The sequence below is a fragment of the Bubalus kerabau genome, chromosome 18, assembly GCF_029407905.1.
Source record: "Bubalus kerabau isolate K-KA32 ecotype Philippines breed swamp buffalo chromosome 18, PCC_UOA_SB_1v2, whole genome shotgun sequence".
In the NCBI taxonomy this organism is placed as follows: Eukaryota; Metazoa; Chordata; class Mammalia; order Artiodactyla; family Bovidae; genus Bubalus; species Bubalus kerabau.
The window spans coordinates 1,606,640-1,619,123 of NC_073641.1; positions in this window are offsets into that span (position 1 = coordinate 1,606,640).

A 12,484-nucleotide genomic window follows, 5' to 3' on the forward strand; every position below is an offset into this window, starting at 1 on the left:
TGAGAGCAAGAGTGCGGGGTTTAGCCCGGGGCCCTTCACGCCCTGGTCTGGAGGCCGCACACCTTCACTTATGTTTGCGAGAGTGAGCTGCTAAGTCCTGCCTCGCTCAGGGGCTGAGCAGGAGTTGCCCCTTCTGCCTCTTGAAGGGAGGAGGATGGAAGAATTTGTGGACCCCTTTTTAAACCCGTGCAGCCTGTTGAACAGTAATGAGCAGGGAAAGGAGACCAGAGTGCCTGAGTTGTCCAAGGAGGAGGGGACGATCGTGTGTAAACAGGGTGGCCAGTGAGGTGACACCAGGAGGGTGACCTTGAACCAGAGACCTGGAGGCAGGAAGAGAAGTAGCCACTCGGAGATAGAAAAAGGGTCATGTCAACCAGCGGGGACAAGGGAGAGAGCGGGCCGCATCAGGGAGGAGCCTGGGCTCAGGCCTGAGCAGCTCGAGGCCAGAGCCTGTTTCCTGAGGTGAGGAGGGCTGCCGGGGCTGGGAGCTAAGAGCCGGGCCTCAGCCCTGTTGAGGTGGACAAGCCCATGGGGTGTCCCAGGGACGTGTCAGGAGAACAGCTGAGTGTTCCGGCCTGCATCCGGGAGAGGACTCATTCAGCTCAGGGTGGACTTGGGGTCGTGGGCATACAGGTGGCATTTAAAGGCACGAGCATGGTAAAGTCACCAGGCAGGTGCCCGTGGAGAGAGATGGGGTGCAAGGGTAGAGCTGTGGGGCATCCTGCATTCCAAGGTTGAGAAGGGGCGCAAGGGACTGAGGAATAACCGCAGGGAGGGCAGGGCCTGGAGCCCAGGGAGAGACATGCTGGGGGGGGGGTGTCGTGGGGGAGGGCAAGGAAGGGAGGGGGCTTGGTAACATGGGTTCCTCAAGCCCCCGGGGAGTTGCCCTGCAGGGCGGGGCTCACCGCCTGCTGGCAGAGAAGTGGAGACCGGGCGGGGAGGGGGACCGTAGAGGCCACTCCCAAGGAGCTTTCAGAGACCCGCAGTGGGCGCTGCAGGGAGCCCTGGAGGAGGAATCTGCTGGTTCCCCTTGTGCGATTGGAAGGCGAGAGAAGGGAGAGGACATGCCGACCGGGCTGATGGGGGTGAACCCATAGGCAGCTGGTTCGCTGGAGCAGAGCAGGAATGATGGCAGGTGGTCCTGGAGCCAGCGAATGGGGTAGCCCAGCCCTGGGGCGGGGTCGTGACGAAGACAGGAGGCGAGGGCACTGGCCACAGGGGACAGGGAGCCAGCAAGCCAGCACCTCGAGGCTGCCCCTCAGTTCCTTTGAGGTCATGTCTGGGAAAGAAGGCAGGACCTGGGTGACAGTGTGGCAGGGGGGACGTTTGCAGAGACAAGGGTGTGAGGTGTGAGAGCGGGAGGGTGGCACAGGGCACCGCAGGCACAATCCCATGTGTCTCTGATGACAGAGCCAGCCTTGCGGTGCGAGGAGCCATCCTCCAGAACAGCCCGAGGGCCTGTGTCCCGAGAGGAGAGCCGCGGAGGGGCTGGCCCTCCCATCTCCTGGCTGCCCCTGCTCGCGCCTCTCTGTGGGTGTTCAGACCAGCCTGGGAAACGGAGGACTGGGAGCCTGCGAGGACGGCACACTCTGGTGAACTGGTACCAGTGATGACCGCTGATAGGGACCCAGCGGCTGCCGAGCTGAAGGGTTCTTTTTTCTTATTTTCTTCCAGCCTGGCTGATGGAGGCATGGATGTATTTTTGTAATTTTCGGTTTCTGTCTCTGACTCCATCAGCCCACCCTTGTGAATAACCTCATAGGATTGCCTGCCGTCCACGCTGAGACCTGGGTGTCACCAGGCCATCTAGGAACTGGATTCTCCCCCTGCCTGTTTCTTGAGTCCTGTTCGCTTAAGAGATGGCAGTGTCTCATGAGCATGGCCCATTCATCCACAGTCAGGGCTTCCATGTAAAATTGGGTTCAGTTCCTGATAGACTTGAGCTGCCCTGAATGTCGCTGACGTGACGTGGTCCTCTCATGCCCAGGTGCAGACCCCGAAGGAGCAGGACTGGGAGCGCACGCAGCAAGCCAGCATGCTGGCCGATGTGGCCCAGGCGTTTGAGAGTGACGAGGGCGTGTCTGACGACGAGGGCGACAGGGTCACCCTCTTCAGCTCGGCCACTCAGCTGTCGCCCAGCAGGCAGGCCAATGCCAAGACTCTGACCGTGATGATGCAGGAGCAGCTGGACGCCATCAACGAAGAGATCCGGTGGGTGATCCTGAACTCAGCTCCCCAGAAACTCGGTTTCTCTGAGGAGCTGTCTTCTCCTAGGGACGTCTGAGTGTTCCATAGTAAGAAACCTGACCTCAGGTCTGCTTCAAGAATTTTCAGTTTTGAGATGGCCCTTGATTACAGAGCTCGGGCAGCCGGGGCGTTCTGTCCACGGTGTGGTGTCAGCGCTCTGTGGGGGCGGCGTTGTGGGGTGTCCCCCCTCAGCTCTGAGCCCCAAGGTGGGTGAGGTGCCGAGGCGGTGTCCCCTGCGGCCCGTGGACCCTCCTGTGTCCCTCAGAGCCCCCCACGTTTTGGTGAAAAGCCACCTGGTGAAAGCTGGGGTTTTGGGGTTGGCAAATTCCCACTCAGATCTGCCTTTTCCTTTTTAACTTAATGTAGTATGAAGATTGGCTTGTTGTAAGACAGTGGTCCAAGGACGTGTGTTTGAGTTTTTCTCATCTCCTCAGTATATTTAAGATGTTTTCTTTAGACACCATCTTGGCAGTTATAACAATTTTCAAAACAGGATAGAATCCAAAGGCCTGCCTCGTGGTGAGCAGGGGGCCTTGGGTCTGGGTGCAGCCAGGTGGCTGGGGGCCCCGAGGCCTGCCTGGTGCCACACCTGCCCAGCTATGCCCGTGTCCCGAGTCCACGTTCAGAGTGGCCGCAGGCCGGTGACCCTGCACAGGACCAGGCAGAGCTGCTGCTCAGACTGGTCTCATCACGTCAGCCCAGGCCGAGGTGCCCGTTCCTGTCGGCCGAGCGCGGGGCTCCGGGGGAGAGGCAGGGGGTGAACGGGACAACCAGCAAACGCAGGTGGTGTCACCTGCCCATTTCACGCCAAGACAGACAGCTTTGTGGGCCGTGTTTGAGCACAGACGAGCTCAGAAAGATGGTCTTTCTGCATCCCTGCAGGAAATATGGAACGGTTATAGATTAATATTTTTATTTTTACAGCAAGTTTTCAGGTAAAAGTGATTTTTCCTTATGCGACAAGTTGACTTGATGTAAACGGTCAATTCTGTCCATCAACTTGTTATCAACAGTGAAAAACTTTCCAGATGTATGAGTTGAAGTGAAGCTGGAGTTTACTTCCTGTAAGAATCTTGTATTTTAATTTGAAAATCATTGTATTTGCATAATCGTATATTTAAACTGCTATATAAAAACATCCACCACACATTAGGGGAGAAGAGCAGAAACTGTGAATTCTAGGTTAATGCAGCACATTGACATGAATCCAGAAACTCACACAAAGCTGGTGGAGAACTTCATCAAGTGATGCGTTTGTATGTATTCAACCTTAAAAAAAAAAAAAAATGATCAACTCAGCACTTCATCTGGTCTGGAGACTTGTGTTTAGAAACTGCAGCTTGTTTGTGAATTGCTGTTTTGATTATACAGAGTTCCTGATCCCCAGTGGAAAAGACTTGAGGCACTGACGTGCATCTCTGCCCTGAGAGCAGGGGAGGTAAGGGTTGTCAACTTGAGGTATCTCTTCACAGGAAAGAGAGTTGCCACCGGGGCCCCTTCAGAATGTTAGAGTAAATAAGTGAAATCAAGCGTGGATGGTCAGGGCCAGTTTGTAAGACTCAAGGCTAAGTTATTCTAAGTTTGAGAATATTCCAAAGAGGAAAGGTAGAACCTTTTGTCTGAGATGTTAATTGAGCAACTGTTTCTGGAATTTGCTAATCATGACACAGAATGCCAGCCCAAATTTATTGTCCAGACAGGTTCCTCTGCTGACAAAGGCAGGTGACGCATTTTATTCTATTTTAGGTTGATCGAAGAAGAGAAGGAGAACACGGAGCAGCGGGCCGAGGAGACTGAGAGCAGGGAGGGCAGGGGGAGCTTAGGCAGCCTCCGTCGTTTTAAATCAGTGAGCTCCCTCAACCTGCTTCCCACCTCCTCGCATGCTGGCTCCTGCCCGCCCCTGCCCAAGGCCAGAAGGAGGCAGCAGAGCCTGGCGCAGGAGGGAGACCAGCTGGGCATCATGACTCTGGTATGTGACTGCCTCCTCCCTGCCGCATCCCTCCCCCAGCATGCTGTTTTTTGTTTGTTTTTTGTTTTTTCTCTTTATACCCAGAAGAAAATCAGGTACATTTGCTACGCTCAGAGGTCTAAAAGTTTTTAAACTGCCTCGTCTTTAATCATTCCACAATGGCACAGCGACAAATTAGTCTTGATATTTGGACCACCACTTAGCACGTCATCATGAACTCAGCCAGAGCCTGCCTCTGTAACGTTGGGCCTGGCCTTGTGCAGGGCACAGCAGCTGCAGGGAAGTTTCTGTTCTCAGGGAGCAGACAGCTTCGTGAAAGTAACCATAGGCAGCTCTCATGACATGGGAAAGCCGTACAGCACATTTTCCACTGGGGATGCCTGGCTACAGGGTGCAGGGCATGCGGTGGGAACAAAACCAAGAATCTACATTGGTCTGCTTACTGATGGACCTGGCCACGCGCTCAGGCCAGCTCTGCGTGTGAAACCAGGTTAAAAGCCCAGGGCCCCAGGGCCCCAGGGAAGACGTCGGGCTGCCTCACTTTTCCGAGTCTAAAACTGGGATGATGACCTAGGGCTTTTGGTGACAGAGTGTGTGGCTCTAAAGCACATGTTCCAGCTTTCTTGCGTGTTTAGCTTAGGTGTTGTGAGTGCATTGCTGTTCACCCCATGAAATCACGTGTACAACATCCTGCTTTGTAACTGGACTTGTATTGTCTCTTTTTTCTGTTACCACCCATTGCATGTTAGCTGCATTGTTAGTCAGCTTATAATTAAATTAACCGTGAATCACTTTAGCGGCCTGTGAAGTGGTAACTAGTCCATTTTGTGGTCTTTTGACACACTGTTTTTATAATTTGCATCATTGGCTAATTAGTTGATATTTAAAATTCTTTGATGATTTCTCTGTGGTTTCATGCTTGATTTCTTTCCGAATATTTGGAAAAGAACAGTTCTGCATGTTTTCCTTGCTGTTGGAGTTCTCTGACAGTGTGTCTGCTTTCATCATTGGTTTTGATTCCCTCTCTCATCCTGTTGTCTGCTTAGTCGTCATGAATCCAGATCCCCCCCCAGCCCCCGAGGCTGTAGTTTACCCATCCATCTCCCCTCCCCCGTCCCCTCACTTGCTCTGGTCATAGCCGTGCTGTGGTCCACAGCGTGTGTCCCCTTAGTCAGGTTTGTGCTTTGTCTTCATGTCTCATTAAATGGTGTTTTTCCCCCATAGCAGTAAGTTGAATTGGTGTATCACTATGCAGTTACAGGAGAAGGCAATGGCAACCCACTCCAGTACTCTTGCCTGGAAAATCCCATGGACGGAGGAACCTGGTAGGCTGCAGTCCATGGGGTCGCACAGAGTCGGACACGACTGAAGCGACTTAGCAGCAGCAGCATGCAGTTATAAGCATAATGTATGTAGATGGATCCTAAACTACATATCATGTATAATTCATAAATGAGATTGTGCTTACATAAAGAAATGACCCTCTTAAGTGTAGACTTAGTAGAGTTTTAGATATGCAGATAACATCACCCTTAAGGCAGAAAGGGAGAGGAACTAGAAAGCCTCTTGATGAAAGTGAAAGAGGAGAGTGAAAAAGTTGGCTGAAAGCTCACCATTCAGAAAACTAAGATCATGGTATCTGGTCCCATCACTTCATAGGAAATAGATGGGGAAACAGTGTCAGACTTTATTTTGGGGGGCTCCAAAATCACTGCAGATGGTGACTGCAGCCATGAAATTAAAAGGCGCTTACTCCTTGGAAGCAAAGTTATGACCAACGTAGATAGCGTATTCAAAAGCAGAGACATTACTTTGCCAACAAAGGTCCATCTAGTCAAGGCTATGGTTCTTCCAGTTGTCATGTATGGATATGAAAGTTGGACTGTGAAGAAAGCTGAGCATCAAAGAATTGATGCTTTTGAGCTGTGGTGTTGGAGAAGACTCTTGAGAGTGAGTCCCTTGGACTGCAAGGAGATGCAACCAGTCCATTCTAAAGGAGATCAGTCCTGGGTGTTGATTGGAAGGACCGATGCTAAAGCTGAAACTCCAGCACTTTGGCCCCCTCAAGTGAAGAGTTGACTTATTGGAAAAGACTCTGATGCTGGGAGGAATTGGGGGCAGGAGGAGAAGGGGACGACAGAGGATGAGATGGCTGGATGGCATCACCAACTCAATGGACATGAGTTTGGGTGAACGCCAAGAGTTGGTGATGGACAGGGGGTCCTGGCATGCTGCGATTCATGGGGTCACAAAGAGTCGGACACGACTGAGCGACTGAACTGAACTGAACTGACACAGTATCCTTTCTGTGTTGGTGCTTGTATTTAAGACTGTAAATCTCATCAGCTTTTGCACAGTTAATGTCTCTATTAGACTCGTTAAAAAAGTATCTTCTATGGTTAATAAAATGTAAAGACTGCACCTGCTATTGTGCTAGCTTTCATTCTTACATATTTTCACAGGGAACTTGCTTTAATGAATTTATTTTGAGAAGTTTTAAATCAAATTCTATGTCAGGATTTTACATGAATGTCCAAGAGGTGGTTAGATTTGTTCAATGTTAAACTAGGTATTATGGTAACTTCCTCATCAGTTAAATTACTAATTTAAAGTGTAACGTTTTTGATTAAGAGAAGCTAACTTATAGAGAGATTTGGCTGAGAATAGACACCTGTTAAGGCCCTTTGTTGTACAGAATGCTGTGCTTTAATAAATCATGATGTTGTAATAGAATGGTATCTTCCTGAGTAATAATTTATAGTGTTTCTCTAGTAAATCTTGAATAGCTTATTTAACTTCTGTGGTCAAAAAAATGTTCTGCTTCCAGTCACATTTCTCTAAATCTTCATGTCACTTACATGTTTGCCATCATTTTTGCTTTACTGTATTTGCCTCTACGGATTCTTGAAATTTTAGCTTCCAAGTCGCAATGAATCTGGTTTCTCTTCATTTCTTTGCATGCATCTATCAGCCTAGTGATTTAAGGAAGCAGCGTCGAAAGGTAAACTATTGAGTAATTTAGCAGGCCTTTGTTTCTCTGTGAAGTATTGAAGAGTCCTTATCGTTTAACGTGAATGAACACTGTGTGGTTATGTCCTGGTGAATAATTGACGGTTTAATGGAAGTGATGAAACTCACCCACCACTTAAAATGTGCTGATGGTTCTGTTGGAAATTGGTCATTCGTTGGGACAATTGTAACAGTGTGCCTTTCTCCCACTTGTTGGCCTTCTGATCATCTCATGCTTGTTTATAATAGACATAGTATTATTTATTATTTTTAAAAATTTCTGTACTTATGTTTTTGGCCGTGCTGCACAGCTTATGGGATCTTAGTTCCCCAACCAGGGATCAGACCAGTGTCCCGGCAGTGAAAGTGCCAAGTCTTAACCTTTGGACCACCATGGAATTTCCGCTTAGTGTTTTCATATAAGAAATGACTGAATCAGAGCCATAGATGTTAGATTTGCGGGAAGCCAATTTAATGATGGTGGGTAGCAGTGTGCAGGAGACTCTGTGTGCCAGGCACGTGCTTTCCGAGTCTGTCATCTCATCCCCAGGTGAGGTCCAGTCTACTGCTATCCCCATTCAGCAGACATAGACACTGAGGCTTAGGGAGGCCGGGCACCCTGCCCAGGCTCTCACACCCAGCAGCGTGGTGTGGACTGGTCTGATCAGAGCCTGGACACTTAACCGTGGTGCTGTCCAGCCCGCTTTCCTCCAGAGGCTCTCGTGTCCATCACGGCATCCCTGATGGAGGGAGCATCAGGAGGGAGCTCTCTGCCTCTCCCCTCGGGTCACTTGGATGAGCCCCTGTTGTTGGAGTCCAGTGCCCCAAGGGCTGGCCTTCCTTGTCCCTCTCCTGCTCCCAGCCCGCTGGCCGACCACTCCTGGGCCTTCCCGCAGGACTGGGGTGGCCGTGCTCCAGTTCAGGCGGCTCAGTGCCCAGGAGCCCTTCTGCTGGGCACAGCAGAGCAGCGCTGTCCCCCTGGGGTTGGTGACCTGGGCGTGCCGCTCGCCCGCTCTGTGGCCTGCTTTGCCCTCCTGTTCAGGGAGGACACAGCACTGCCCTTCCTAGCCACATGTGGCACCAGTGGGGCAGCTCCCATCCTGGGGGAGGGCAGCCAGGCTGCAGACCCAGAGGCCTTCCTCAGGAGGAGGCCCGGGGGAAGGGGCTGGCCTGGGCCCTGACTCCGAGGCAGGTGTTTGTCTCCACTGAGTCCATAGTCAACCCAGGTGTGTCACTTCCCTGCTCTGTTGGTTGTTGTTTTCTGATTTTTATAAATGCTTATTTTAACTTGAATTTGAGATTGATCCCTGTTCAGTTCCATGTGGAAAATTTCTAGCCTTTGTAGCCTTCTGTTGTCTGAGGGTTCTTGTCAGAGCTCAGGGGAGGGAGCCCAGTTTATCCAGCTGCTGTTAAATGAGTTCAGCTGTATTTTGCACTGTTACTTTGTTGTCACCAAGCTCCTCTGGGGCTGCATGGCATCAGTATTCTTTACAGAATCCCACCAAAAAGGCACAGGTTAGTTGGTTAAAACAACGCACTCATTGTTTATAACAATACATGCCATGCATGTTTCCTAAAACCTCCCCAGGTTTAGCCACACACCAAAATGTATCAGTGAGACCTGTTTGGACCCTGCAGGGTTAATCTGTTCCCACACTGTCTTTCCTTTCCTCACACCCAGGACCAGCGGAAACGCTGGGAGTCCAAGAGAGATCATCTTCTTCTTTTTTTTTTCTTTAATTAGTTTATTTTTTAATTGAAAGATAATTGCTTTACAGAATTTTCTTTTCTGTCAAACCTCAACATGAATCAGCCATAGGTATCCATATATCTCCTCCCTTTTGAACCTCCCACCGCTCTAGGGTGATACAAGATCATCTGTTAGTGAAGACCTGGGGGTGCCTTATGGAAACCACTGTGAGCAAATGACACTTGAACGGCGTGTAAGTACTTCAGTGGGTAGTCCCCAGTCTGTATGTTACCGAGAAATACGATCCAGGCACATGGTGTTCGCGTGGAGGGGTTAGGTACCTTTTCTGTGTTTCCCTTGTTGTCATGGGTTCCAGTAACCTGCATCATCACTACAAATGATCTTGGATGGTGACACAAGCTGTGTCTTTTTCTCCTTCAAACAGAAAGGTCTGGACGGCTTTGCTGAGAGGTTTCGTACTCTAGCTGTGGTGCTTCTGAGCAGCATCTGGCGATGAGCACAGTCCTGTCATCAGGGCAGTTCATGCCGTACAGGATCCACGGTGCCAGCATCGCTCTGCTGTCCTGCCCCGCAGGGCCATCTGGTCGCTGGATTCCAGAGAGGGCCGAGGCCGGCTGCAGGGAGGCTCCCGTCCGGGGTCTCTGCACTCAGTCAGATGCTCTCGCTGCCCCATAGCCCCACTTTTTTTGAACAAGACAGTCCTTTAAGATGGCATTAAGCTATAACAAGGGTTTTTTTGTACTTGGGGGAAAGCATAGCTAATAGATTTTCAAATAAGTTTCTGGTTATAATGTAAAGCCTGTGTGATTGCCTTTTTCAGAACAGTCTATTGTTAGCCAATTTGACACTTAGCTCACTCCCTCAGCTGCCAGCTTTACGGGAAGAGGTAGAAGATGACAAGACCGCCATCAGATGTGAACCCTCGACCCTCGCCTGGCCGCGGTCCCTTCGGCTGGGCCGGCTGCACACGGGGGCGCTGCGCACAGCCACCCACGAGGACCTCAGGGACGCCCACAAGTAAGCGGCCTGTGTGTGCGTCGTCAGTTTCAGGAGCCCTGCGCCTCTTGTCTTGAAAGAGTTGCAAGGATGATTTTAAAGGAATACCACTGAGTTCGGTGCCTGTGTTTAGTGGTGAACTTCAGGTGCTGGGGAAGAAGAGCTCAGTGACCTCAGTGATTTTAGAAAACGTCCATCTCTACAGATTGACTCCTGTGGGAGCTTTCTTCCTGCTCTTGGTAGAGGTCTGCCCGGCCTGGGGCACGTTCCTGACGGTGACGGCCCCGTGCCTCTCGGGTTCGCTCTTGAGGGTCCCTCCCTTTCCTGCAGGGGTCTCCTCTCAGGAGACCCTGTCCCCTCCTGTGACTGACACTGTCCTCATTCAGACCACCACTTGCTGAGCTCCCGTCCTGAGCCAGGCAGCACTCGATGGAGGGCACATGTGGTCACCTGACCAGCGGCCCTGCACGGTGACCGTCGCTCTCCTGCCACGGCCGGGAATGGTTACCCTGTGGGAGGCGGGGGGATCTACCCAGAGCAGGGGAGCTCGTCTTCTCCTGGAGCGTCGTCACCTGCCGAGCAGCGACCCTAAGGGAGGGTCAGAGCGCCCTCTGCACCAGCTGGCCTGGAGTCAAGCCCTCCTCGCGGGAGAGCTCGAGGCAGAGAATCTCAGCTTCCCAGTGTGGTTGTCTGACGCCGGGAGCCTGCATTGCTTGTGTGGAGTGTGGTTGGTGAAGGAGACTCCAACTGTCAGCTGCGAGGTTGAGGCGCGGGTGTTGCTGGGTGCCCGTTTCTATCAGTAGCTCTTGTGGAGGGGTGTGTGTTTGCACAAGGGTGCCAGTTAAAGGTCGTTTTCTCTCCCCAAAGCTCCACAGGCTCTCAGGACAGCCCCGGGAACAACCCCAGCAACAGCACCAGCAGCCAGGGCTCGCTGCACAAAGCCCCAAAGAAGAAGGGCATCAAGTCCTCCATCAGCCGCTTGTTTCGCAAGAAGGAAAAGGACCGGCCTGAACACCCCAGCAAGGAGGCGTTAGGACCAGGTGGGTGCTTCACCGTTCAGAGGGAGGAGGGCCTGCAGGCATCTCCCTTCTGTGTCTCCCCCGTCGTCCCCACGAGGCTCCTGTCAATCACGCTGGGAGTCCTCCTGGGAGCAGGAGTGGAGGAGGCGTCTGTCTTCTCAATGGGTCTGAGATGATCGGCTGAGTTAATGAGTGGATGGTTGGGTGGATGGATGGATGGATGGATTAGTGAGGGGTGGATGGATGAACAGATGGCTGGCTGGATGGGTGGATGAATAGAGCATGGAATGAATAAAGCAGATGATTGTACTCCAGTGCTAGAAACATATTCTACGCAATTGATTGAGTAGGAGCTGGGCAATGATTGTTTCATCCTAGCAGTGACATGTGTTTGGAAACGGCCTAAGTGGTCCTCAGTGAGGGGTGAGGTACAATCTGTGGACACCCCACAAGGAACAGCCCGCCCTCCTTCCTGCCACCTTCCCCATCCCCAGGAGCTCATCAGGGGTTCTGCCCATGCCCCCACCCCACCCCACAGCTACACAGGTCCTCCTGGGGTCCCCTCATCACACAGGGTTATCATCAGGCCCCCATATCACTCAGCTTCCTCTCCTTGAGGACAGACAGCGTATGTTCCTGCCTCTTCAGCCACAAATTTGTTGAGTCTTGTTTGTGCTGGGTGTGGGATGTACAGGGGTAAGTAAAGCAGATGTGGTCTGGAGCACAGCTAAGTGACAAGAGAGAAAAAGGAGCAGATTATTAAATGCTATCCCTATTATTAGTAAATACAATGCTGAGATGGATGGTGCATTGATTATGTACCAGATGCTGTGTGTGCCTCTTAGCAAGCAGGTGCTGCCCCCTCCCGATTCACAGAGGAGGACACAGTGACAGTCACGTGGTTAGGGAGCGGTGAGGGCAGGTTCACACCCACCCAGTGGGACCAGGCACTTTGCCGAGCCCCAGCCACCTCTCTCGTGGATGAAACAGGAATGAGATGGGTCTATGGCATGATGGTTCAATGGACATGAGTTGGAGCAAACTCCAGGAGATAGTGAAGGACAGGAAAGCCTGGAGTGCTGCAATCCAAGGAGTGACAAGAGTCGGACACAACTGAGCGACTGAACTAAAACCTGAGTGTGTGCTAACCCGCTTCAGTCGTGTCTGACTCTGCGACCCCAGGGACTGTAGCCCGCTAGCTCCTCTGTCCATGGGATTCTCCAGGCAAGAAGACTGGAGTGGGTTGCCATGCTCTCTTCCAGGGCATCTTCTCAACCCAGGGATCGAACCCACATCTCTCGTTATCTATTGCATTGGCAGGCAGGATCTTTACCCCTAGCGCCACCTGGAAATCCCCAGTGAATGCTGACAACTAGAAACGCAGAACATAAGGGCCGCTCCTAAGTTAAACTGGAAGAGCAGCAAGCACAGGTTGTAAAGAGGAAAACACACGATGAGCGACAACAGCGAAATATCTGTGCCATTCGGAAGAGGAGCCCGTCAGCCCTTGGAGGGACAGCTGGAACCAGAATG